This window comes from Oryctolagus cuniculus, chromosome X (genome assembly GCF_051225735.1).
Source record: "Oryctolagus cuniculus isolate XC-2025 breed Fujian yellow rabbit chromosome X, ASM5122573v1, whole genome shotgun sequence".
NCBI classification, from domain to species: domain Eukaryota; kingdom Metazoa; phylum Chordata; class Mammalia; order Lagomorpha; family Leporidae; genus Oryctolagus; species Oryctolagus cuniculus.
The window spans coordinates 61179251-61204500 of NC_142888.1; the positions used below are offsets into that span (position 1 = coordinate 61179251).

Below are 25250 nucleotides of genomic sequence, written 5' to 3' on the forward strand. Positions count from 1 at the left end.
GCTATGGAAGCCTTTTGAGTTCACCAACTCAGATCATATTTATTTATTTATTTTTACAAGCAGAGTGGACAGTGAGAGAGAGAGACAGAGAGAAAGGTCTTCCTTTGCCGTTGGTTCACCCTCCAATGGCCGCTGCAGCTAGCGCGCTGCAGCCGGTGCACCACGCTGATCTGAAGGCAGGAGCCAGGTGCTTCTCCTGGTCTCCCATGCGGGTGCAGGGCCCAAGCACTTGGGCCATCCTCCACTGCACTCCCTGGCCACAGCAGAGAGCTGGCCTGGAAGAGGGGCAACCGGGACAGAATCCAGCACCCCAACCAGGACTAGAACCCAGTGTGCCGGTGCCGCAAGGTGGAGGATTAGCCTATTGAGACATGGCGCCGGCCGGATCTTTATTGGAAAGATGTGTTTCTTGTAAGCAGCAAATAGATGGGTTTTGTTCCTTAAGCCAGTCAGCCAATCGGTGTCTTTTAACTGGACAGTTCAGGCCATTAACGTTCAATGTGACTATTGATAAGTATAGTAGCTTTGCCCTGCCATTTGCCAAAGATATTTTCTGATATATGTTTTGAACTTCCTGTGATCTTTTGGTGTGAGATTTCCTTCATTTACCTTCTTTCATATTGATGACCGTGTGTCTGTGTTTCTGTGTGTAACACCTCTTTAAGCATCTTTTGCAGGGTGGACGAATGGCAACAAATTCTTTCAATTTCTGGTTGTTGTGAAAGGTCTTTATTTCACCTTCATTCACAAATGAGAGCTTAGCAGGATATAATATTCTGGGCTGGCAATTTTTCTCTCTTAGTACCTTGGCTATATTTCTCCATTCCCTCCTAGCTTGTAGGGTTTCTGATGAGAAGTCAGCTGTGAGTCTGATTGGAGATCCTCCGAGAGTAATCTGACATTTCTCTCTTGCACATTTTAGGATCTTTTCTTTATGTTTCACTGTGGTGAGTTTAATTACAACGTGTTGTGGTGAGGATCTCTTTTGGTCATGTTTATTAGGGGTTCTGTGAGCTTCCTGTACTAGGATGTCTCTGTCCTTCTCCAAAACTGGGAAATTTTCTGCTAATATCTCACTAAAAAGGCCTTCTAATCCTTTCTCCCTCTCCATGCCTTCAGGAACTCCTAGTACCCGAATGTTGGGTTTTTTAATAGTATCCTGAAGATTCCTGACAATATGTTTTAGATTTCTAATTTCCTCTTCTTTTCTTTGGTTTGATTGTATATTTTCCTGTGCTCTGTCTTCTAAGTCTGATATTCTCTCTTCTGCTTCACCCATTCTGTTTTTAAGGCTCTCTAATGTGTTTGTCATTTGATCTATTGAATTCTTCACTTCATTATGATTTCTCGTCACTATCACAGTTTCATTTTCTACTAGTTGTTTCATTTCATTTTGATTCCTCCTTAATATTTCATTTTCACGAGAGAGATTTTCTATCTTGTCCATTGAGGATTTCTGTAGTTCAAGAATTTGTTTTTGAGAACTTCTTAATGTTCTTATCAATTTTTTGAGATCTGCTTCTTGCATTTCTTCTATCTCATCATCTTCATAATCTTGAATTGGGGTGTCTTTTTCATTTGGGGGCGTCATAGTGTCTTCCTTGTTCTTGTTACCTCAGCTTTTGCATTTGTTTGTCATATTGGAGATATTCTTTGTTTTTTTCTCATTATACTGTGACTCTAGATTAAGAGGACTGTCTGCTTTTGATGGATCCTTAGAGGCTGTGATGAATGTGGCCAGAGAGCTCTGGTTCTACAGGGTTAAAGGTGTGCCAAAGGTGATTCACCCTGATTGTTCTCTTGCTCGCTCTAGCTCGCTCTAGCTCGCTCTCTCTCTCTCTTTTTTTTTTTTTTTGACTCAGTTGGGAAGTAATTCCACACAGCTGAGTGGAATTGAGAGTAGTTGATGCATGAAATCTGGCCCCTGTGGGTATTTGTTTGCTTACCAGAGTCAGGTTTTTCTGCTTGGCTAATGAGAGACACCCGCTTTACATATGCAAAATGGCACGCACAGCTTTACTTACGTAAAATGGCACCTGCCCTTGGTCTTGCTCGGCTTTGTAAGGTGAGTGGAGAGAGAGGCTAAATGTCCGTGCCGGTTCCCCTTATTTGATTTTTTTCTCTCCTCCAGCCAGCCTGGTGAACTTTCCCCAATGTGGTTTCAGGCCTCATTCTCTGCAGGCTTTTTCTGCCTTTCCCCACCAATGTCTTGGGTTACCGAGAGGTTTTTAGCTCACCTCCCCTTCCAGCACTGGCGCGCAGACTCTGCGGCTCTTTCAGGTCCAGTGGCCCTTTTGGCTTCCTCGGCTCAGCTTCCACGCGGTGGGCGACCTTGCTCTCCCCTTAGGTCCCCGAGTCACAGCCACTAGATCCGCAAGAGTTTCCTCTGCAGTTTTTCCCTGATCCTTTTCCTGAGGCTACCGTAACTCCACTTTTATTAAACTATCTTTTCCCGGACTGTCGGTGTGCGCCCTCACTATTCCGCCATCTTGGCTCCGCCCCAAGATATTGTATTTTAATAAATGCTTTCTCGGCATTTTATTGAGATAATTGTATGATTTTTTTTCCTTTTAGTTTGTTCACGTGATGTTTTAAGACTTGGACTTTGTCTCTCCATTCTATCCTAGCCTGTGGGATTTCTGATGAGATATCAGCTGTGAGTCTAATTGGAGATCCACTGAAGGTAATCTGTCATTTCTCTTATGCACACTTTAGAATCTTTGTGTTTTACTGTTGAAAGTTGGAATACAGTGTGTCATGGTAAATATCTTTTCTGGTCCTGTCTGTTAAGATTTCTATGTGCTTCCTGTACTTGGATATCCCTTTGTTTCTCCAAATTAGAGAAGTTTTCTCTTATTATTTCACTAATAATATTTCACTTAATGTTCCACATATACTACATTTTCTTTATCTGCTCATCTGTCAGTGGACTCCTAGGTTGATTCCAAATCTTGTCTATTATGAGTAGTGCTCAATTAAACATGTAAGGTGAGGGCAATTGTCTCAGATTGATTTCATTTCCTTTATATTAGATTTCATTTCCTTTATATTAGATTTGCAGGTCATATGATATTTCTATTTAGTTTTTTTGAGAAGCATAGTGATAGAAAGGCAGAGAAAGAGATAGTGGAGAGAGACAGAGAGAGAGAGTGCGCACACAAGTGCATGTCCATCTGCTGGTTCATTCCCTAAATGCCTACAATGGTAGGAACTAGGCCTGACCAAAGCCAAAAGCTGGGAATTCAATCCAGCTCTCCTACAAGGGTGGCTGGATCCCAATTATTTAAGCTATCATCTCTCCTCCCAGGGTCTGCATTATCAGGAAATCAGAACTGAGACTTGAACCTAGGCACTCTGGTGTGACATATGAGCATCCCGATTGGCTCTTCAATCTCTAGGGCAAATATCCACCCAAGTTCAAAGGTTTTTGCAAAGCCTTTATGGTGTTTCCTATAATGACTGTAGTAATATTCATTTCTACTAACACTGTGTGAGAATTCACCTTCCTCTGAGTCTTCACTAGCATTTGTTTTCTTTTTTTTTCAATAACAGCTCTGCTTATTGAAGTAAGATTATATCTCATAGTAGTTTTCAATCACATTTCTCTGACTTTGGGGTGTTCTGATCTTCAATTACTTACATTAATGTTTTGCAATTGATGTTGAGAATTTATTCATATACTTGTTGGACATTGTATATCTTGAAAAACATGTCTATTCAGATAATTTGTCTGTCTTTAAAAGTTGAACTATTTGATTTTTGCTGTTGAATTGAGTTCTTTATATATCCTATATATTAAACCTTTGTCTGATAAACAATTGGAAAATATTTTCTCCCATTATATATGTTTTCTCTTCATTTTGTTGTTTCATTTGCTTTGAAAGCCTTTTTCTTTTTTAGCATGATTTGATCTCATTTGTCAATTTTTGCTTTTGTCACCTGTACTTTTGGAGTCACAGCCAAAAATTATTTGTCTGGATCAGTGTACTGAAGTGTGTCTCTTCTGTTTTTATCCAGTGTTTTTTTAGTTTCAGGTCTTACATCTTTGGTGCACTTTGAATTAATTTTTGTAAATGTTTAGAAACAGGGGTCTGCTTTCCTTCTTTTGCACATGGATATTCATTTTCCCCTCCATCATTTATTGAAGAGACTTCTCTTTCTCTAGTGAATGTTTTTATTGCCTTTGTTACAAATTACTTGGCTGTTTCAATATGTGGATTTATGTCTGTGTTTTCAATTCTCTTGCCTTGGTATATGTATTTGGATTTATTTTATTTATTTATTTTCTTGCTACTGTGGGTTTTTTTTTTTTTTTGGTAACTGTAGCTTTGTAATGTATGTTGAGGTCAGATATTGTAATACTCCCCTCTGTCTTCCTTTTATTCCGTATGACTTTGTTTAATTGTGTGTTTGTGTGTGTGTGTGTGTGTTTCAAACACATTTTATTTCTTTTTTTTTCTATTATTAATTTAGTATTTTGATGGAGATTGTACTGAATCTGTAGATCACTTTGCATGGTATAGGCATTTAAACAATTTTTATTCTTCAGACCGAGAACACAGGATATCTTTCCATTTTGGGGTGTTCTGATCTTCATTTACTTACATTAATGTTTTGCAATTGTCATTGAAGACGTCATTAATTTCCTTGCTTAAATTCTTCCTCAGTATTTTATTTATGTTTTGTGGCTATTGTGAAAAGAATTGCTCTCTGGATTTCTTTCTCTATAATTTTATTACTGGAGTGTGTTGACTCTGTATCTTCTCAGCTTACTAAATTCATTTATCAGTTTTCATAGCTTTTATTGGAGTTGTTTTTTTGTATATCTAAAATAGGTTTGTAAGCTGAGATAATTTAACTTTCTCTGTTTTAATTTTTATGGTATTTGTTTCTTGCCTCTTCTGTTTTGAATCTGGGTGAGATTTCTAATATTATTTTGAATAACAGTGGTAAAAGCAAACATTGTCTTAGTTCTGATCATAGAGGAAATAAATTCAACATTCTCCCCTTCAGTATGATAATGGTTGTCATTTATCGTATATACTTCATTATGTTTTTTTTGTATTTCATTTTCGATCATGAAGGGATGTTGAATTTTATTGAAAGCTTTTCCTGTATCCGCTGAAATGATGATTTTTTTTTTTGTCCTTCATTCTGTGGATGTGATGTCTTGCATTTATTGATACGTGTGCAGAACCATCCTTACATTCCTGCAACAAATCTCATTTGATCATAGTATAAAATCTTTTAATGTGTGGCTGGATTGTGTTTGCTGATATTTTGTTGAAAATTTGTTGCATTATGTTCACCAGAAAGATTGATTTGTGATTTTCTTTCTTCTGTGGGTGGCCTTGTCTGATGTTGGTGTCAGCATAGTTTTGGATTCACAGGAGTTTAGAATGGTTACCTGTCAGTTCTTTGGGATAATTTGAGAAGGAAAGGTATCAAGTTTTTCTTTAACAAATCAGTTGTGAAGCCATCAAGCCCCATATTTATCTTTATTGTGAGAATTATTATCACTGATTTAATCTTGTTGTTCAGTATTGTTCTGTTAAGTTTTTATGTGTCTTCATTATTTAGTTTTGATTGGTTATATGTCTCCATGAATTTATTTATTTCTTCCAGGTTATCCAAGTTTTTGGTGTATAGTTATTTTTAGTGTTTCATAATGATTCTTTGTGTTTCTGTGATATTAGTTATTTATTATTATAATTTATTTATAATTTATAATTATAGTTATTAGTTATTTCTTATTTTACTTATTTGTGCATATTTGTTTTTATCTTGGCCAATCTGGCTAAAGGTTTCTTAATTTTGCTTAATTTTTCAAAAAACAAACACTTTATGATCTTTTTTATATTTTAGTGTCTTTTGTTTTCATTTTATTTGTGATTTGATCTTTATTATTTCTTTCCTTCTACTAATTTTGGGTTTGGTTGTTCTTTAGTTCCTTGAGTTTTGTTATTATGTTGTTGGTTTGAAATCTCTTTTTAGTAGATGCTTATTGCTATAAACTTCTCTTTTAGTACTCATTTTACCATACCTCATATATTTTGGAAATGTTTTAAATTTCCTTTTTGATTTCATCATTGACCTGTTGGTCATTGTTGACTATATTGTTTAATGTCCATGTATCTGTACTATTTCTGAAGTTTTCTCTCATTGATTTCTAGTTTCATTCCATTGTGGTCAGAGAAGATGTATGCTGTGATTTCAATTTTTGTGAATTTTGTGAAACTTGTATCCTAATATTTGGTGTATTTTTAAGAATGTTCCATATGCTGATGAGAATAATGTGTATTTTGCAGTTGTTGGATGAAATATTCTTTAAATGTTTGTTGGATCCATTTGTTCTATAGTATAATTTAAACTCAATTGTTTCTTGGTTGATTTTTTGTCTGAATGATCCAGAATATTTTAAATTTCTCCTTCACTTTTGATAAGCAGCTTTCTGACTGCTGACTGATAGTGTTTTTCTCACAGCACTTTGAATATCTTCATTCTGCCTTTTGGTCTCTGTTATTTTGATGACAAGTTAAATGCTACTCTTACTGAGCATCCTTTTGTCTGTGATAAGTGACTTTTCTCTTGGTGCTTTTAAGAATATTCATCCATGGTTCATGATAGCTTGACTGTAATATATGCAAGTTTGTATGCCTTTGATTTATCCTACTTGGAGCTTTTTGAGCTTTTTGGATGTGAACATTAATGGTTTAATCAAAAGTTTTGTCAAAATATTTGGTCATTTTTTTCTTCACTTATTTTTAGTACTCTGTTCTCTCCTGTCCTTCTGGTATTTCTGTGATACATATTTTGGTATGCTTCATTGTGTCCTACATAACTCTAAACACTGTTCCTTTTCTTTCTGTTTCTCAGACTGGATAATCTGTATTTACCAATTTTCAAGTTTGTTAATTTTATCTTTTTGGAAATCTATTGCTGAATCTCTTTCATGATTTTTTTTTTAATTTTGATTTTTATATTATTCAACTCTAGTGTATTTACTCTGCTCACATATAATTTTTATCTCTTTATATTATTATATTATTCAATTGATATAAGAACATTCATGTACTTCCTTCCATTTTTTTTTTGTCATGGTGTCCTTTTTTCATACTTAGATTAATTGGAATAATTTCTAATAATCCAGTACCTGGAATTTCTCAGTGTCAATTCCTATTAATTGATTTATTTTCCCTGCATATAGGCCCTGTTTTCTTATTTTTTATGTGCATAGTTATGTTGTTTTTGTTGTTGAAAATCAGATATCTTAAATAATGTATAATGACAGTTATGGAAGTTATTTTTCCCCCTTCTGGAGTTTTATTTGCTTGTTTATTGTTCATATAATTATTTTTTGTTCTGTGGTACATCTCAGCTAATATGTTAGGTTTGTATTATGTGTGCCACAAAATTTCTCTTTGTTTGGCTTTGAGTTAGCTAATGATTGAACAGTGTCCCTAAATGACTTAAATCAATAAGTCAGTCAGCCTTTGCTGAGAGTTTCCCTGTGTATGTTGGGGCATACCTTCAATACTTTCAGTCATAGGTGAAAGATTTTTAGCTTTCTCATTTTTCCCTCCTGGAAATGCACATCACTCTTCAATGTTTATGACATTGTACAATTCCAAGAATATATTGAAGCTTTTAAAAGTTCATTTTAAAAAGATTTATTTATTTATTTATTTATTTGGCAAAATGAGAGAGAGAGAGAGAGCGAGAAAGAGATCTTCCATCCACTGGTTTGCTTCCAAGTACAATACCTGGCTGTGGGCCAGGCTGCAGTTAGGAGTAAGGAGCTCCATCTGGGTCTGCTCTGTAGGTGGCAAGAACTCAAGCACTTGGGTCATCATCTGCTGCCTCCCAGGCACATTAGCAGAAGCTGGATTTGAAACAGAGGCAGAACAAAATCCCAGGCACTCTGATATGGGATCCAGGCATTCCAAGTGGCAACTTAGTCTGCTGTGACAGCACCCACCTCACCTTGTGCATTCTGTATCCTGATTTCTCTGTTTAATATTACTGGTCAGTCTTGAGATAGCCCCAGTTGCTATTATCACCTCATGTAGTTGTGATGTTGAATAGTTGCTATTGATTTTTTAAAAAAATAAATTGTTTAATGATAAGGTTGTTCTCACACAGTTATTTCTGAGTCATGTAAAATAAAGACAGTTCTTGAGAATGTAGCTTCTCATTGAGTTGCCAGATAGGCAAAGTGGTGATAACTCTCTGGGAATGGGGCTTTCAGGGGAGTTCAAACCCTTTCTACCCTCTTCTGTGGCTATTAGACTGTGGTTTTTACATCTACCCTAGTTGTGAAGCCGTTGATTTTGAAAGCTACGTTAGAGTTATTGATTGTAAGGTAGAAATAGCAAAAGTTAAAATGCTACAACATTTTCCACTAAAATTTAGCTATTTTCTTGACTAAATGGCCTTTGTTTTCAGAGTTCTAGAAAAGTTGATTCAGTGTTTACAAGCTTCTCATTAATTTTTTGGGGTAACAGATTTTCAAAGTTCTTAGTCTGCCATTCCAGATGTGTGTTGCCTCAATATCATTTTATTTCTCTATATATTTCAGTTATAGTTATTATAAATTCTTTATTTTATTTTTATATATTATATGTATATACTGATTTTTTTCTATTGCATCTGAATCATTTTATTATGTATTTGTTGATTTTATTTATTTTTTCGATTAAAAGAATAAGTCTATTTCTCACTAGCTATTATTTTTAAAGATTTTATTTACTTGAAAGTCAGAGTTATACAGAGAGAGAAGGAGAAACAGAGAGAGAGAGAGAGAGGGAGAGAGAAAGAGGTCTTCCATCCGCTGGTTCACTCCCCAGATGGCTGCATCGGCTGGAGCTGTGCCGATCCGAAGCTAGGAGCCAGGAGCTTCTTCCGGGTCTCCCACGCAGGTGTAGAGGCCCAGGGACTTGGGCGATCTTCTACTGCTTTCCCAGGCCATAGCACAGAGCTGGATGGGAAATTTAGCAGCCAGGACTACAACTGGTGCTCATATTGGATGCCGGCACTGCAGGCGGTGGCTTAACTCGCTATGCCACAGTGCAGGCCCCTTACCAGTTATTTTCATAAGGTCACAAATGAATGCATATTCTTAGTAACGTCTCTATAGTCCATCCTATTAGAATTCTTTAGTGAGACACTATTAATGACTAGATGAAGTCTGATCTTTGTTCCTTTTCACCATTATGCCTAGCATTTATCAAAATGACTGAGAACCACGTTTTTTTGATATTACTTACAGCTGACAACATTTATATCTTATAATCTGCTGTTTGGATTAATGATTCCCATATATCGTTAATAATTATAGTGTTCTGTAATTTTGGTCAAAACAAATTTATTTACTACCACTTCATCTCATTTATGCTAAGATGATATTTTGCTAGTTTAGATGCAGGGTATCATTTGTAATTTCCACTTCAGTGGATTTATTTGGCATTGCTTACAAACTCATGTCAATCCATGAGGTCCTGGTCTACTGCATAGTGTCAGTACTTTTGTATTTCAGGAGATAAAGGGTTAGTCCAAGACTGTCTCATGGCAGAACCAGATACTCAAAGACCTATACTGTGTCTATTTCTCCAGTCATTGAAGGCACACTTTGAATATAAATACTTATCAAAAGTAAAGATACCTACATTAGCTACCTAATCAATCTAGTGAGGATTATTATTGTTAGAAAAACCAAATCCAACTTATATTTGATCAAGGATCTAAAACCAATTCTGGAGTAGGGACAGTCTAGTCAATAAATGGTGCTGGGAAAATTGTATTTCCACGTGCAGAAGCCTGAAGAAGACCCCTACCTTACACCTTACACAAAAATCCACTCAACGTGGATTAAAGACCTAAATCTACGACCCGACACCATCAAATTATTAGAGAACATTGGAGAAACCCTGCAAGATATAGGCACAGGCAATGACTTCTTGGAAAACACTCCGGAGGCAAGGCATTCAAAGCCAAAATTAACAATTGGGATTGCATCAAATTGAGAAGTTTCTGTACTGCAAAAGAAACAGGAAAGTAAAGAGGCAACTGACAGAATGGGAAAAAATATTTGCAAACTATGCAACAGATGAAGGATTAATAACAAGAATCTACAAAGAGATCAAGAAACTCCAAAACAACAAAACAAAAAAACCACTTAAGAGATGGGCCAAGGACCTCAATAGACATTTTTCAAAAGAGGAAATCCAAATGGCCAACAGGCACATGAAAAAATGTTTAGGATCACTGGCAATCAGGGAAATGCAAATCAAAACCACAATGAGGTTTCACCTCACCCCAGTTAGAATGGCTCACATCAGGAAATCTACCAACAACAGATGCTGGCGAGGATGTGGGGAAAAAGGGAAACTAACCCACTGTTGGTGGGAATGCAAACTGGTCAAGCCACTATGGAAGTCAGTCTGGAGATTCCTCAGAAACCTGAATATAACCCTGCCATACAGCCCAGCCATCCCACTCCTTGGAATTTACCCAAAGGAAATGAAATTGGCAAACAAACAAGCTATCTGCACCCTAATGTTTATTGCAGCACAATTCACAATAGCTAAGACCTGGAATCAACCCAAATGCCCATCAACAGTAGACTGGATAAAGAAATTATGGGACATGCACTCTATAGAATACTATACAGCAGTCAAAAACAATGAAATCCAGTCATTTGCAACAAAATAAAGGAATCTGGAAAACATCATGCTGAGTGAATTAAGCCAGTCCCAAAGGGACAAATATCATATGTTCTCCCTGATCAGTGACAACTAACCGAGCACCAAAAAGGAAATCTGTAGAAGTGAAACTGACACTATGAGAAACAGTGACTTGATCAGCCCTCGTCCTGACTGTTGATGAACAACTTAATACGTTATCCCTTTTAGTATTTTTTTGTCTTACTTAATACTATTGTTTGAACTGTTTAATTAACACATGATTATTGTAGGTCTTTAAATTTAACTGAAAAGTGATCCCTGTTAAATATAAAAGTGGGAATAAGAGAGGGAGGAGATGTACAGTTCGGCACATGCTCAGTCGGACTTGTCCTAAATGGTAGAGTTAGAAACGTGCCAGGGATTCCAATTCAATCCCATCAAGGTTGCATGTACCAATGCCATCTTACTAGTTAAAGTGATCAGTTTGAGTTCATAATTGATCATAATGATAGGATTAAGAGTCAAAGGGATCACATAAACAAGACTAGTGTCTGCTAATACTAACTGATAGAATTAAGAAGGAGAGAATGATCCAACATGGGAAGTGGGATACACAGCAGACTTATAGAATGGTAGATGTCCTAAACAGCACTCAGAATCCACCCTTAAGGCATTCGGATCTGGCTAAAAAGCCCATGAGAGTTTATTAGGCTTGGAAAGCCAATACACTCTGGAAACAAACAAACAAACAAAAACAAACAACCTAAATGAAAGATCTCTGTGAGTGAGATCCCAGTGGAAAGAACAGGTCATCAAAGAAGGAGGTACCTTTCTCTGAAGGGAGGAGAGAACTTCCACTTTGACTATGACCTTGTCTAAATAAGATCAGAATCGACGAACTGAAAATGCTTCTATAGCCTTGGCAACTCATGACAAGAGCCTAGGGTGATCACTGACGCCATAAACAAGAGTGTCATTTTGTTAACAACAGGAGTCACTGTGCACTTACTCCTCATGTGGGATCTCTGTCCTTAATGTGTTGTACAATGTGAATTAATGCTATAACTAGTACTCAAACAGTACTTTACACTTCGTGTTTCTGTATGGGTGCAAACTGTTGAAATCTTTACTTAATATATGCTTAATTGATCTTCTGTATATAAAGATAATTGAAAATGAATCTTGATGTGAATGGAATGGGAGAGGGAGTGGGAGATGGGAGGGTTGCGGGCGGGAGGGAAGTTATAGGGGGGGAGCCTCCGTAATCCATAAACTGTACTTTGGAAAATTATATTTGTTAAATAAAAGTTAAAAAAGAAAAGAAAATCCAAATGCAAACTCTTGCATCCACCTTCCCTATGAAAATAGTTGATCAAAATAGTACCACAGGGGCTAGCACTGTGATGCAGTAGGTTAATCCTCTGCCTACAGTGTCGGCATCCCATATGGGTACCGGTTCTAGTTCTGGCTGCTCTTCTTCCGATCCAGCTCTCTGCTATGGCCTGGGAAAGCAGTAGAAGATGGCCCAAGTCCTTGGGACCCTGCATCCATATGGGAGAAAGAAAAGAAACTCCTGGATCTTGGCTCCTGGCTTTGGATTGGCACAGCTCAGGCCAATATAGAGTCATTTGGGGAATAAAGCAGCAGATGGAAGACCTTTCTCTTTGTCTCTCCCTCTCACTGTCTGTAATGCTATCTCTCAAATAAATAAATAAATAAATAAAATCTTAAAAAGAACAGTATCACCTTGCTGAGTATATTTCAGAGATTATCATCAGATATGATTATTTCCTCTTTAACTCATTTATTTCACATATGTGGAAAATGTATGATTCATATATATATATATTATTCTTATATTACCATAAAGCTAATCAGGTACTGTATATAAATGTTGTTAGACCCTTACATAAATGAAATGTATGATGCTTTACATCATGGAACTAATGTGATCTTAACAATTGAACTGTCTGTAACCAATTGAATGACATTTGGCACACCTAAGCATATAGTTGGGTGCATTTATTAGCACTGAATTATTATCAGAATAAAGCTTCTAAATGCACAGGAAAAATACATAAAACATGTATCTTAAACTCCCAGTGTACACACTCTTGCTTCAGTGTCATATATTCCTCAACACTTGTCTGTGGCCTCATAGGGAGTCCCTTATGTTCAGTTAACAAAGAATAAAAATATATGAGCCTAATTTAAAATAGTGCTGCGGGAAAAATCAGTACCACCTGAGCATTGCCTACTGCAGAATCATGAATTTTCTCAGGATGACTTAGAAAGCCAAAAAAATGAGAAATTTTCATACTACACAGAACTTTGAGCAGTGCATTTGATAATTCACTTTTTGGAGCAAGAGAGAGATTCAAAAATCTATGTCACTTCATTGACCTTGTGTAATGGTTGCCTGCATGGCAGGGGAGTTGGAAGAAACAGATTAGAGAATTTGACAAAAAGGGTTGAAAAAGAGGTATAAGATGTGATTATCCATCTGGTTATTGTCCAAACTCTGTACTGCTTAAGGTAGTTGAAGTATTAACACCACCACCCCCCCCCCCCGCCGCCAGCATATGACCTTATTTGGAGATAGAGTTTTTATGGATGTAGTCCTGATGAGGTAAGATCATTAGGAGAGGGTGCATAATCCAATATGAGTGGAGTCATTATAATAAGAAATCTGGACACGAGTGAAACAATGTGAAGAGACATGGAGAGAAGCCAAAGAGAAAGGTCTGGATCAGCTCCTTGCCTCACAGCCCTCAGAAGCAACCAATTCGAATGATGGGTTGATTTTGTATTTCTTTTCTCCTTAACTGTTTAACAGTTCTGTTGATACACCATTCAGTCTGTGAGACCTTGTTACAGAAGCCCTAGCAAACTGAAGTAAACTCTGGTGCTGGGAAGTATTTTGTTGATGTGACAAAGATTCATACCTAAAAATAAAGATGTGGCATTGATTGGATAATTGGTAGAATGGTATCAAAATACCAGTTAAAATAGACTGCATATTGAAATCATACTGTTTTCAATTTGAGAATGATTCTTTCATATTTAAAATATATATTTTCTACTAAAATGACAATCCACTTTATTTAAAATTTCCTTTGTTTGACACATTAAAGAATATAACTCCTAAAATTTTTCTTCCATCTTTTCTGTTAACTGAACAATTATGAATGTGTGCATGTAGGCAGTTGCCTTTTGTACTGCTTACAGTAATATTTTGTATTGGTGTTGTAAGCGTGTGTGTTTGAGTATGTTTATGTTATAATCTAAATTTCCTCAATCATCAGCATAATTTTTTTTATTTTTGACAGGCAGAGTGGACAGTGAGAGAGAGACAGAGAGAAAGGTCTTCCTTTGCTGTTGGTTCACCCTCCAATGGCCGCTGCGGCTGGCACACTGTGGCCGGCGCATCGCGCTGATCCGAAGGCAGGAGCCAGGTGCTTCTCCTGGTCTCCCATGGGGTGCAGGGCCCAAGCACTTGGGCCATCCTCCACTGCACTCCCTGGCCACAGCAGCGAGCTGGCCTGGAAGAGGGGCAACCGGGACAGAATCTGGCACCCCGACCGGGACTAGAACCCGGTGTGCCGGCGCCGAAAGGCGGAGGATTAGCCTATTGAGCCATGGTGCCACCCAGCATATTTTTTATTTTTATGATTTCTTTCATCTTCGGTTTCAAGGAAGATTTTCCTATTATGTATTTGGAAAAGTTTTATATTTACTAATGTATTCTAGTTAGCATTAAGAAATCATTCTATAAGTTTTTGAAATTATAGAACAGCAATTCTGTGTTTAGGAAATTTCCTTTGGCATGTGTTAATGTTATTAAAGATACCTAAGAACTAATTTCATTTCTTTCATCCTTAAATGTAAGATTCTTCAGCACAGGGGGAAAAATCTCAGGGATAATAAGGAAATAAAAATCATACAGCTTCTAAGAGAGGGCAAGTCATGGTTTAAATTAATATTGTATACACTACTGATTACACAGACAGGATTTTATAGTTTGGGAGAGTAGAATTAAAGGATAGATTTTGAAGTTGTCTGGACAAAATCATAATTGGACTTTTCAGTACATTTGTCAACCTATATATTTTGTCAAATTTCTTTCTTTCCTTCCTTCCTTCTTCCTTCCTTCCTTCTTCCTTCCTCCTTCCTTCCTTCCTCTTTCTTTCTTTCTTTCTTTCTTTCTTTCTTTCTTTCTTTCTTTCTTTCTTTCAAAGATTTATTTTATTTACTTGAAAGACAGTGAGGCAGAGAGAGAGGGAGAGAGGCCTTCCATCCGCTGGTTCACTCGCCAGATGGTCACTATGGCCGGAGCTACGCCGATCCGAAGTCAGAGCCAGGAGCTTCTTCTGGGTCTCCCAACTGGGTGCAGAGTTCCAAGTAATTGGGCCATCTTCCACTGCTTTCCCAGGCCACAGCAGAGAGCTGGATTGGAAGAGGAGCAGCCTGGACTAGAACTGGCGTCCATATGGGATGCTGGCGCCGCAGGCCAGGACTTTAACCTGCTGCACCACAGCACCGGCCACCCAAATTATGTCTTTCTAAAACTGCTTGTATGACAAAGAAATTATTTTCTGAAAATGATACTTACTACATTAAATATTCTTTAGGTATGTTACCATTTAATAGCCATATTTCTACCTGAGGTTTGTCATTCAGTACTGTCTTAACTCCTCTAATCTATAACTAATAAGTATGTAAAAAAGATTAAAATATGTTACCATTATAGAACCTAGGTTATCCAAGTCATGACTATATCTGGACAAGCTTAAATTTCCAGCTACATTAGTATTTTAACCAACACTGTTTGAAAATTTTCTCCAAAATTATCCAGACCAAAATGAAAAACAGTTTTGAGAAATACAGAGCTTGATTAATTTATCCAGTAAATTACCAGATATCCATTGATAATGCAGTTTATGTGTAATACTTTGCTTTGTATTGCTATAATATATGAAAGGAAAATGTATTATTAGAAATAGAAACATCTGGCTGGCGCCGCGGCTCACTAGGCTAATCCTCCGCCTAGCGGCGCCGGCACACCGGGTTCTAGTCCCGGTTGGGGCGCCGGATTCTGTCCCGGTTGCCCCTCTTCCAGGCCAGCTCTCTGCTGTGGCCAGGGAGTGCAGTGGAGGATGGCCCAGGTGCTTGGGCCCTGCACCCCATGGGAGACCAGGAGGAAGCACCTGGCTCCTGGCTCCTGCCATCGGATCAGCGCGGTGCGCCGGCTGCAGCGGCGGCCATTGGAGGGTGAACCAACGGCAAAGAAAGACCTTTCTCTCTCTGTCTCTCTCTCTCACTGTCCACTCTGCCTGTCAAAAAAAAAAAAAAAAAAAAAAAAAAAAAAAAAAAAAGAAATAGAAACATCTATACAATTCACACAAAATATTTAACTTTCAGTTGAATTCACCTCAATCAATTTCAGTCATCCCCATTATCATAGCCATTCAAATTCTAACTGTCCTAGGACCCCTCTGGTGACTTCAGCAGGTTTTGTCTATACAAGTATTCATAGTGACTATTTTTTTTTATTATTATTCCTTCACTTCCTGAAAGATATGTTAAAGTCTGCTATAGTTTTTAGTCTGTCTGTGTATTGCTTATATATTTTTATATGCACATGCAGTGGAAGGCTCTAGGAAAGTGTATTTGATATTAGATTCTAAGATACCAAATTAAGAAGAGTGGACCAAATATTGACAAAATTACATTTTATTATATAGCAACCCATTTCTGTAACATGAGAGTTAACATGCTAGCAGTGACCCCCGGATACAGTGCATGCTAGAAGAATAGCTTTTGGGGAGCATGGAGAAAATGATGACTCATATTTAATGAAATAGAAATTTCAGAACTACTATAATAGTCTAAAAATATTTAAGGAGTCATAAAAGTGGGCATGGGTGTCTATATGGTATATCCATAGCTTGTAGATTTGGGAAATTCTCCTGCCAATTACGTTCCTTACTCAGATGTGAAGTATAGTCTGGTATAGTCACAGGATTAAGAATCTCAGCAGTGGTCATTATCTGTAGGATTGGGATGACAGCGTGAGAAACTGCTGTGGAACTGAGATCACTGATAGCAATGGGGATGATATGATTTTAAAATAATACAAATCATTTGGTGGAGGTAATCATTGGACGCAAAGGGCCCTATTTTCATGAAGGCAAGGTCAGTGTGGCAACCAAGGGAAATGCACCACAGAATGCTACATTATATGATTATTAGAGAACAGAATTTTGAGGACAGGATACAAATATATGAGCACCACACACGGAAATAGGGTTTTACTAGCTACCAGGACATTACATAGCTTAATCAAGTTGACATGTGTAATTAACCTTTTGCCCAGTTTCCAGACTTGTGCTAGTTGTCAATATCTGGTACTTGTTGACTGCAAGAGAGGTTGTTGCCTTGAAGAAGATTTGTATAACACCATGATAATTTTTTGAAAAGATCATTCATTTGTAAGTCATATTTAGAGAGAGGGAGAAACAGAGATTATCTTCCACCCATGGTTCACTTCCCAGATGGATGCAACAGCTAGCGCTGGGCCAGGTTGAAACCAGGAGCCTGGGGCTTCATCTGGGTCTCTCACGTGGGTGGCAGCGGCACAAGGACTTGGGACATCCTCCACTGCTTTTCTTAGGCCATTAGCATGGAGCTGCATTGGAAGTGGAGCAGCCAGGACACAGACTGGCACCCATATGGGATGCTGGCATCACAGATTGTGGCTTTACTTGCCACAACACAGTGCTGGCATGAAACACCATGATAATTTAAAATGATGATAAATTTAATTGTAAAATTTAAGGGCTATTGACCATTTACTGAGTTAACTAGAGATTGTTAAATAGTTTGTCATAGTTAACATTGATTCTCATACATCTGAAGCCTCATCATGGTCCACTTGTTAGTGTGGTACATTTGGAGACTGTGTAAATGGAATTCTGAGCCAGTTCAAGTGTACAGAATCTTTACTGGATCTGTGGAACAATCCAGTATTTGTTTCCCCAGTTTCTAAATATATAATTACAATAGATACACAAGGTAGTTAGAAAAATCCCTAAATTGGGTTCCTGGAATATGAGTAAAGCTATTATATTAGAAGAGATTATGTGAAGCCTCTAAAACAACTTTCAGCCAGCCAAAGTGGTAAATGAGTTGAAATTTTGTGGACACAGTGGGTTAGTGCAAATTCAAACAAGAATTTGTCCAATTACAGTTACTGTGTCAAATATATGTTGGCTAGAACAGGTCATTATGACTTCAGGTACATTTAGTTTTTAATCTAGCAAAAAAACCCAGCAACAACATATTTTCCATGCCCTAAGGGGATCAAAAGTGGAAGGATCACATTCACACAGAATGAATAATGATATATAATTACACTCTTTTCTCAGAGTATTTTATTGTTTTTCATGTTTGTTGGATTCTGATGATGGCAAGATGCATATCAGTGATCTTGTAGATGAGCAGACGTAGAATTCTTTGTTACTTAAAGGTCCAAATGAGTGAAGGTTTTTAAGCAGGGCCACATAGTGTGTCATGCCCAGGGAGAGTAACAACAAACCAGAACTGTAAAGGATGGATTATAAATGGTAATGAGGGTGAAGTTAGCTAGGTTTTGTGGGACTTTTATGGTTCAGGTCTTTGGAATGATTCTGTGGGCCCAGATGCAGAGCCCATGACAAAAATGTTTGACATCAGGGGTGTGTGTGTGTTACAACCTAGGAGTGTTATAGCCCAATAAGGATGATAGTTGGGGTATAAGTTTATCAAACTATATCAGACTGTTCATAAAGGGGACTTGAGAGTTCTTAACCATGATCTCAAAATAGTGTTAAGGACGATTATATTGCATATGGCATTTTAATGCTTTGGGTCTCAGCAAATATAGTCTAAATGTATCCCTATTATCTGAACATTCTGTAGAATATTGTATTTGTGCACTGTATTGATAATTCCCCATTAGTCAGATTGAATGACCACATTTGGCAAGTACTTTGTAGACCTTGTAATGCTTATGTGCTGAAAAGGATGAAAGAAACTCAGAAAATTTAGAGGAGGACTGCCATCAGTGAAGTTTTCAGTGGTCTAGTGGTTATCAGCAAATTGGAACATCCTTCCAAAGTAAATGACAATTAAATCCATCATGTGCCAATAAAAAAGGAATTACAACACCTGGCATGTTTCTTTCCTTTTTAGAGGAAGATTATTCTACAGGGCTATTGCCCTCAGACACACAGAAACTACTACCAACGGGAGTAGGAAAGCTGCTGCCACTGAAGGTTAGAGGCCACTCGCACCATGAGTGGGTAGACTGAATCCACTTGGATGGAAAAAGAACTTCTTTTGGAGGTGGGAGAGATTGTTTCCATTAAGTGTCAGGAGATCTGTTCCATTGAAAAAGAAGACTAATCATAATTTAGATACAAAGTGTTCTTAGCTTCATCAATGTCATCTGACACATCCCCTTTTTATTGTATAGGATTGCATTTTCCCCCAGTTACTTCCCCCGTTTTAACATTGGGCACCCTATCAGGCTGTAAGTTCAACTAGCATTTGTAATTGAGCCCGTCATAGGATGTGATTCTATATTTGATTTTCACAGTCAGCTTTGGGGCCACAGGAGACAAAGGCCTCCTTCACTGCACACATAGAAAGACTTAGGTCCTTTTTGTGGTACTTGAGCTGGAATTTGAATCCCTCAGCTAGTTCATTCTTTTCCTTCATCAGTTTGTCCTGCGAGGATTGGAGTAACAAGTCAACTTCATTACATTTCCAAACATATTTGACAGTGTCATATATACAGTCAGTGATCTTGCTTTTTTATAAGTGACTGAAGAAGAGTATTCAATGCAGATCTTTTGCATATCTTTTTTGGATAGATCTTTCCATGAATTATCATTGCTGTCTTTACAACTATGCACTGTCTCTGAACTGGCACTGATACCCAGAGACCCAAAGTGTCCCTTGGGGCCACTGATCAGAGTATGGGCTTATGAAGGTCAGGTTATTAATGGGATTTTATCTCAAGTCCTTCTCAAAATGGGTTCCTGAAACCAACCTGTGTTTATGTCTTCAGCTCTGGAATGCATTCTTAGCAATAGATATACTCAGTAGCAGTCTGAAATTCTGTATTGGTTCCCTGACCTATCGCGTAAGGCTACTATGGGAAGAAATGCCAAGTGGCACAGCCTCCACCTAAAAAAATAGTAAACTAAAGCAGTAATACATTCCTGGGGAGATTTAAGAGATTAGTGCTGATGTCATCCTGCTTATTAATAATTTTCAATATTAGTAATCCTGTGGGTTCTTGACACTTAAGGAAGAATTCTGAATACTGGCTCAAATAGATCAGACAACATGGTAAGTTTTTAAGCATTTTTTTCAGTGAGAGAAATGCACAGGAAATTGAGGGCTTTATTTAGGGAAGAAAGAGAGACCTAGAAGCTAAGTTGGGTGCATTCCAGGCAGAGAGCAGGCCAGGAGTGAGCCACATGGAGCAAGCATGCAGGCAGGAAAGCAGAGGCAGGGCAGAGGCCATAAGGCCTCTGGCCTGGAGGCTCAGTGCAACAAGGGCACAACAAGGGTAGGCAACCAAAGAAAAGGAGGGCCCACCATGCTCTAAGCCTTTTATCTACTCCTAAAGGGGAGTGGTTACGTAGTCTGATTGGCAGGTGGGCATCCAGGTGAGATGAGGTAGGGGCATGAGATCACACAGGGGACATTGTCTCCAGCTTACAAATCTAATCAATTTGATGCTATCTGCCTTTATCAGTGCCACTACTAAGGAATTCATTTCACAGCAAAATAAGTTCACCAATTGGTCTATGGTCATAGAATTCACTGCCTTAACGTGTTCTTCATAATTCTATAGTTGTTGATTTGATAGGATTGTGGAAAAGACTTTTGAAAACAGAATTATAGCATTAGCTAAGTGGCAATTCTTTGCAGAACTGGGATAAGATTCTCTAGAAGGTTGTATGATATGAATCTGTCCAGTACATAGTGCCGTTTTTCTCATAGCCATGATTCATAGGTTCAGGAGTTGAGGAGTAGAAATGGGAGTGGCACCACTCACCATTATGGCTAGTGATACAGTAGCAAAATTTTCCCTCAAGTTCCTCTGACTTTATGCTTTCCTGGCTTAAAGGTCTTAGTTTCAAAGAGAGGGATGGTTCTACCCAAGACACAACAATCAATCTATTGAACTGGAAATTAAAATAAAGGGAATTACAGTGATGACTGTGTGATTGATCTTGACTACTGATAAGAAATTAGACTACTACAACAAATTTCTATGGATTTAAGAAAAAATATGAATGAAATACAGGAGATCACTGAGTGCATATCCCTTAGTATTATCATGCCCTGTGAATTAAGCCAATAGGAAATGGCAACAAACCAATTTAAGTAGGAATATAAATGGACTAAACTCTATAGGAATAAAAGTTTTGATCACGCCATTACATAAAGAACCAAAAGTAGCTAAGATGCTTGCTTAAGGGAAAGAGAATAAATAGAGTGGGTAATAGAAAAAGATAGTTATAAATACCAGCTATTGACCATGCGACCGCCTACAGAAATGCAAACTCTAAGGGGATTCAACTTTAAAACGTTTTTTTTTTCCTTCTTGAGGTGTATTCTCTCCTTCTCACTCTTGCTTTCTTCATCTCTTGAGTCATCTTGCTTCAGCAATGGTAATGTGTTCCAACACGTGTTCTAGGTCATTGATGTTCCTCTCAACCAAGTCTAGGCTATTCTTAAAACCATTCATTAATTAATTTATATTTCATCAATTAAAGAATTCCTTATTGACTCTTTTTTCAATGTTGCAACGTCAGATTTTAGGGTTTCTAATTCCTTGTGGGAATTTTGAAATGTAACTGGTTTTTCCTCTACAAACTTAGTAATCATGATTATTTTTATTCTTTTCTGTTTGTTCTATTATCTGGAGACTATAGAGACCTGTTCCTGTTGTTCGTATTTGATGTTTACTTTCATTTATGTTATCCTAACTATTCATGTACTAATTTATCTGATCATGTGTTAACTATTATACTTTTAAAAGAATTAATGTAAGTCCAGGATGATGCCCATTTTCTTCAGAACGAATTTTATTCACTTGAGCGAGGCAACTCTTCACTATATGATAGAGGATCAATTTTGCCCTCAAATCTCGCATCCTCATAAGTATCTGTAAGCCACATGAGCAGTGCTCAACCGCACATTGTTCTGAACCCAAGCAAAATGCTGTGTGATCTGCACAAACAACGGGAAGATAGTCTTATAAGGAACTGCCACAAGGGTGCTTCTCCCTTATTTTGAAGGAAGCGTCCAAGAAGCACATTTTCTTCTGCTTCTCAGATTCCAATGAAGTATGCGTTTTCCCATCCAACTCCCCATGTCGGGATACAACTCTAGCTTAGGAGCAGAGTATCAAACCCTTCCTCAGCAACAGGCACTCCACTGTTTTGTTGCCTATTATCTCGCCCCTTTGTTTCTGTGTCCTCCTGTAAGATAAGGGAATGACTATCCTGCAGATAGTACTTTTATTATCTGTAAAAGTAATAACTGTGTGAATGTGTTTGAGCTGATTGTCTTTTAACTGCTCAAATTTCTCAGCCTATTTAATGTAGGCATCTAGGATAATCTTAATCCAATAGTGTTTGAGTTTAACTGGGTTTTCCAGATGAGACTCTTTTTACTTCTGATTTATCTCAACTCCCAACCATAAACATGAGGTATACACTTTCCATTACTGAATTTCAATTTACTTTACTTTTTAAGATTTCATCTTATTTCCCCCTTTTATTCTGCTTTCTCTTGGTTTTATCAGGTTTTCTTATCCTTTTAGACATATCTGCTTGTGATATAGTCACGTTTTTGCATTCTATAACTCTAATAATTGTAATTATAGCATTCATACTTGACATAATAAAATAGTATTATTTAATATCACTTCCAGTCTCTAAAAAACTAATGACATTATAAGTCTTTAAAGTTTATCACACTTTTCTGTTTTACATGTCTGTTTACTACTTTTTTAAAAAAGATTTATTTATTTATTTGCAAGTCGGAGTTACACAGAGAGAGGAGAGGCAGAGAGAGAAAGAGAGAGGTGTTCCATCCGATGGTTCACTCCCCAGTTGGCCACAACGGCCAGAGCTGCGCTGATCCGAAGCCAGGAGCCGGGAGCTTCTTCCAGGTCTCCCACGTGGGTGCAGGGGCCCAAGGACTTGGGCCATCCTCTACTGCTTTCCCAGGCCATAGCAGAGAGCTGGATCAGAAGAGGAGCAGCTGGGACTCGAACCGGCGCCCTTATGGGATGCTGGCGCTTCAGGCTAGGGCGTTAACCCACTGTGCCACAGCACCAGCCCCTGTTTAGTACTTTTAAGGTCACCTTATTATAAAACCTTCCACTTAGTCATTTTTACTAGGATTACTTTATGAAGGCTTGTTTATATTGGCATATAATTTATTTATTCACTGTTATATCTTTCATCTCATTACTTTGCTTTTAGTTCAATTTTCTTCTGCCTGAAGTAGTACTTTGGCAGTTTTGTAACAATATCTTAGTGGTATATTGTCTTCATTTATCTGATAATATATTTTTCCATCAATATTGTGGAATACTAGTATAATTAGTTCAGAAATTCTGATTAATTTTGGATACTTAGAGCAAAAAAAAAAATCCTGTAATGGATTATATAAAAAAATCATTTCTTTTTCTTGATATGTTCTGCAGGCAGAATATAGAAGCAGCACAGTGACACCAGAGAACAGATTCTTTTGTTTTTCCATTCAGCACTGTCCTACAGACTGTTTTCTACATCCAAGAAAACCTGATGCTTCATGATGGTTGCTTAGGATATAGTTGTAACATACATGCATTGTCTTCAGCAGAAAGAAGGAAAAAGAAGAGGGTAATATCTTCCAGTTGTGTGGTTCAATCTAAGCATTCCCTCCCAGAAGTTCCATAAAACTGCTCTGTATATGTTAGCAGAGATGGATGGGATTAGAGTTCCTGTTGTACCATAAGAAAAAGAATTTCAGATGTGAAGACAGAGTAGTGTTAAGAAGACAATAAGATTTAATGAGGTAGGGCATCTGTCAGAACAGTTAGGCACCTCTTCAGGTGAATCCGAGTGTGACCAGTCTACCTGCAGACTGGGGTTTATAAGGGTGTAGGATCCACTTTTTCCTGCCTTTTCTCCTCCCCTATATACTTTTCGCCTGGGCAAAAGGTTTTCTGGGTGAGAAATAAGTGAAATTACTCCCAAAATTTTTTTTAAGGGAAAGAGTTTATTGGGTAAACCCTACAGTCTGGAAGGAAGGGGCAAAGAAGGAAAAGAGGGAGGAGAGCTTAAGAGAGATCAAGAGAGAGACAGAGAGGCAGAGAGATCAGGAGATGGAGAGAAAGAGAGAGAGAGAGCCACGTGTTCAGGAGCAGGTCCTTTTAAAACTTTGCCAGGGGGCGGGCAGGGAAGTAGGAGCAGCAATTCCCATTAGGATGGGGATGGGGCTAACAGCAGTGGTCGGGCCATGTGGCCACCTGGCTTCCAGCAATGGCGGTAGGGCTACAGCCTAGGCAGGGTATAGATCGCGCCATAGATAAAACTGTGCCATTTTACTAACATTCCCCCATTTTGTTTTTTATAAAACAGGAGTTGTATGGGATTACATTAGTCCTAAAAGTGCACGAGGGGTGTAGGGACGATGATCTGTCTTTAAAGCTACTTCCTGCTGACACGGGGTGATGAGGTACTCTTCGCTGGCATGGGGCGATGTCTCAAGCTGCTGTCTCCTGGGTGGGGAGCCAGGTATATCCCTGGTAGCAGCATTTGGCCTTGGTTCGTTCCATTATCAACTCCTGTAAACACTTAAGCAGACACTGTAGTATAAAAGACAGGGTGAGAATAGCAACCAATGATCTTAAGAGTGGCATTAACCAGGTAATGATAGGATTTCATAGAGGAGAGGAAATGGGGGGGGTGTCTCTGGACCCTTGTGAAGACTGTTTGATGGATGTGGTTTAAAGCTAATCCCAACCAAGACCGGGAGAGAGGCCACTCAACTTTTGCAGGTAGAGGAGTTTGTAGAGAAATTCTGAACAATCATACAACATTAAGTGGAGGAGAGGACCATCAGTACACACAGGTCAGGAGTAGAGCCATTTATGTTAGAGTAGAGGCTATGATTACAAAGGAATGAGGCCCCAAGTAGGCTAGACAGGGTCTAAAATAAAGGATAGTCATTATTAGAGGACCTAAGAAAGGTGCTGTCTAAACCATGGATGGTTTCCGATTGAGAGGCAAATAGAAACTGACAAAAAGGGGCTTGACAATAATCTGGTAGGCTCCAAGACCTTGCAAATTATTAGGCCCAGACCCGTCTTTTTTTTTTTCATGTGGGGTACATCCTAAGGGAGGTGTGAACCTCTTGGGGAAGGCACCCTGTTGACTTCCATTACCTAGCTGGCCTGGGAGGAGAGCTGGCCAGGTAAAGGCAGGTGGCATCTTTAACAGGAAATCTACA

General features: G+C 38.1%; 1 long non-coding RNA gene across 5 annotated transcripts in view; it reads left to right on the plus strand.

Annotated features, from left to right (window-relative positions):
* Positions 1–1934: 1934 nt before the first annotated feature.
* LOC149119660 (uncharacterized) overlaps positions 1935–25250 on the plus strand; it is a 32015-nt gene continuing 8699 nt past the window's right edge. For 3 of the 5 annotated variants that reach the window (XR_016227658.1, XR_016227662.1, XR_016227659.1), the window contains exons 1-2: positions 1935–2065; positions 2575–2683. This is a non-coding gene — a long non-coding RNA (uncharacterized LOC149119660). Of the gene's footprint in view, positions 2066–2574; positions 2684–18914; positions 19068–25250 lie in introns of all 5 variants that reach the window. The other 2 variants (XR_016227660.1, XR_016227661.1) reach the window with 1 other exon arrangement.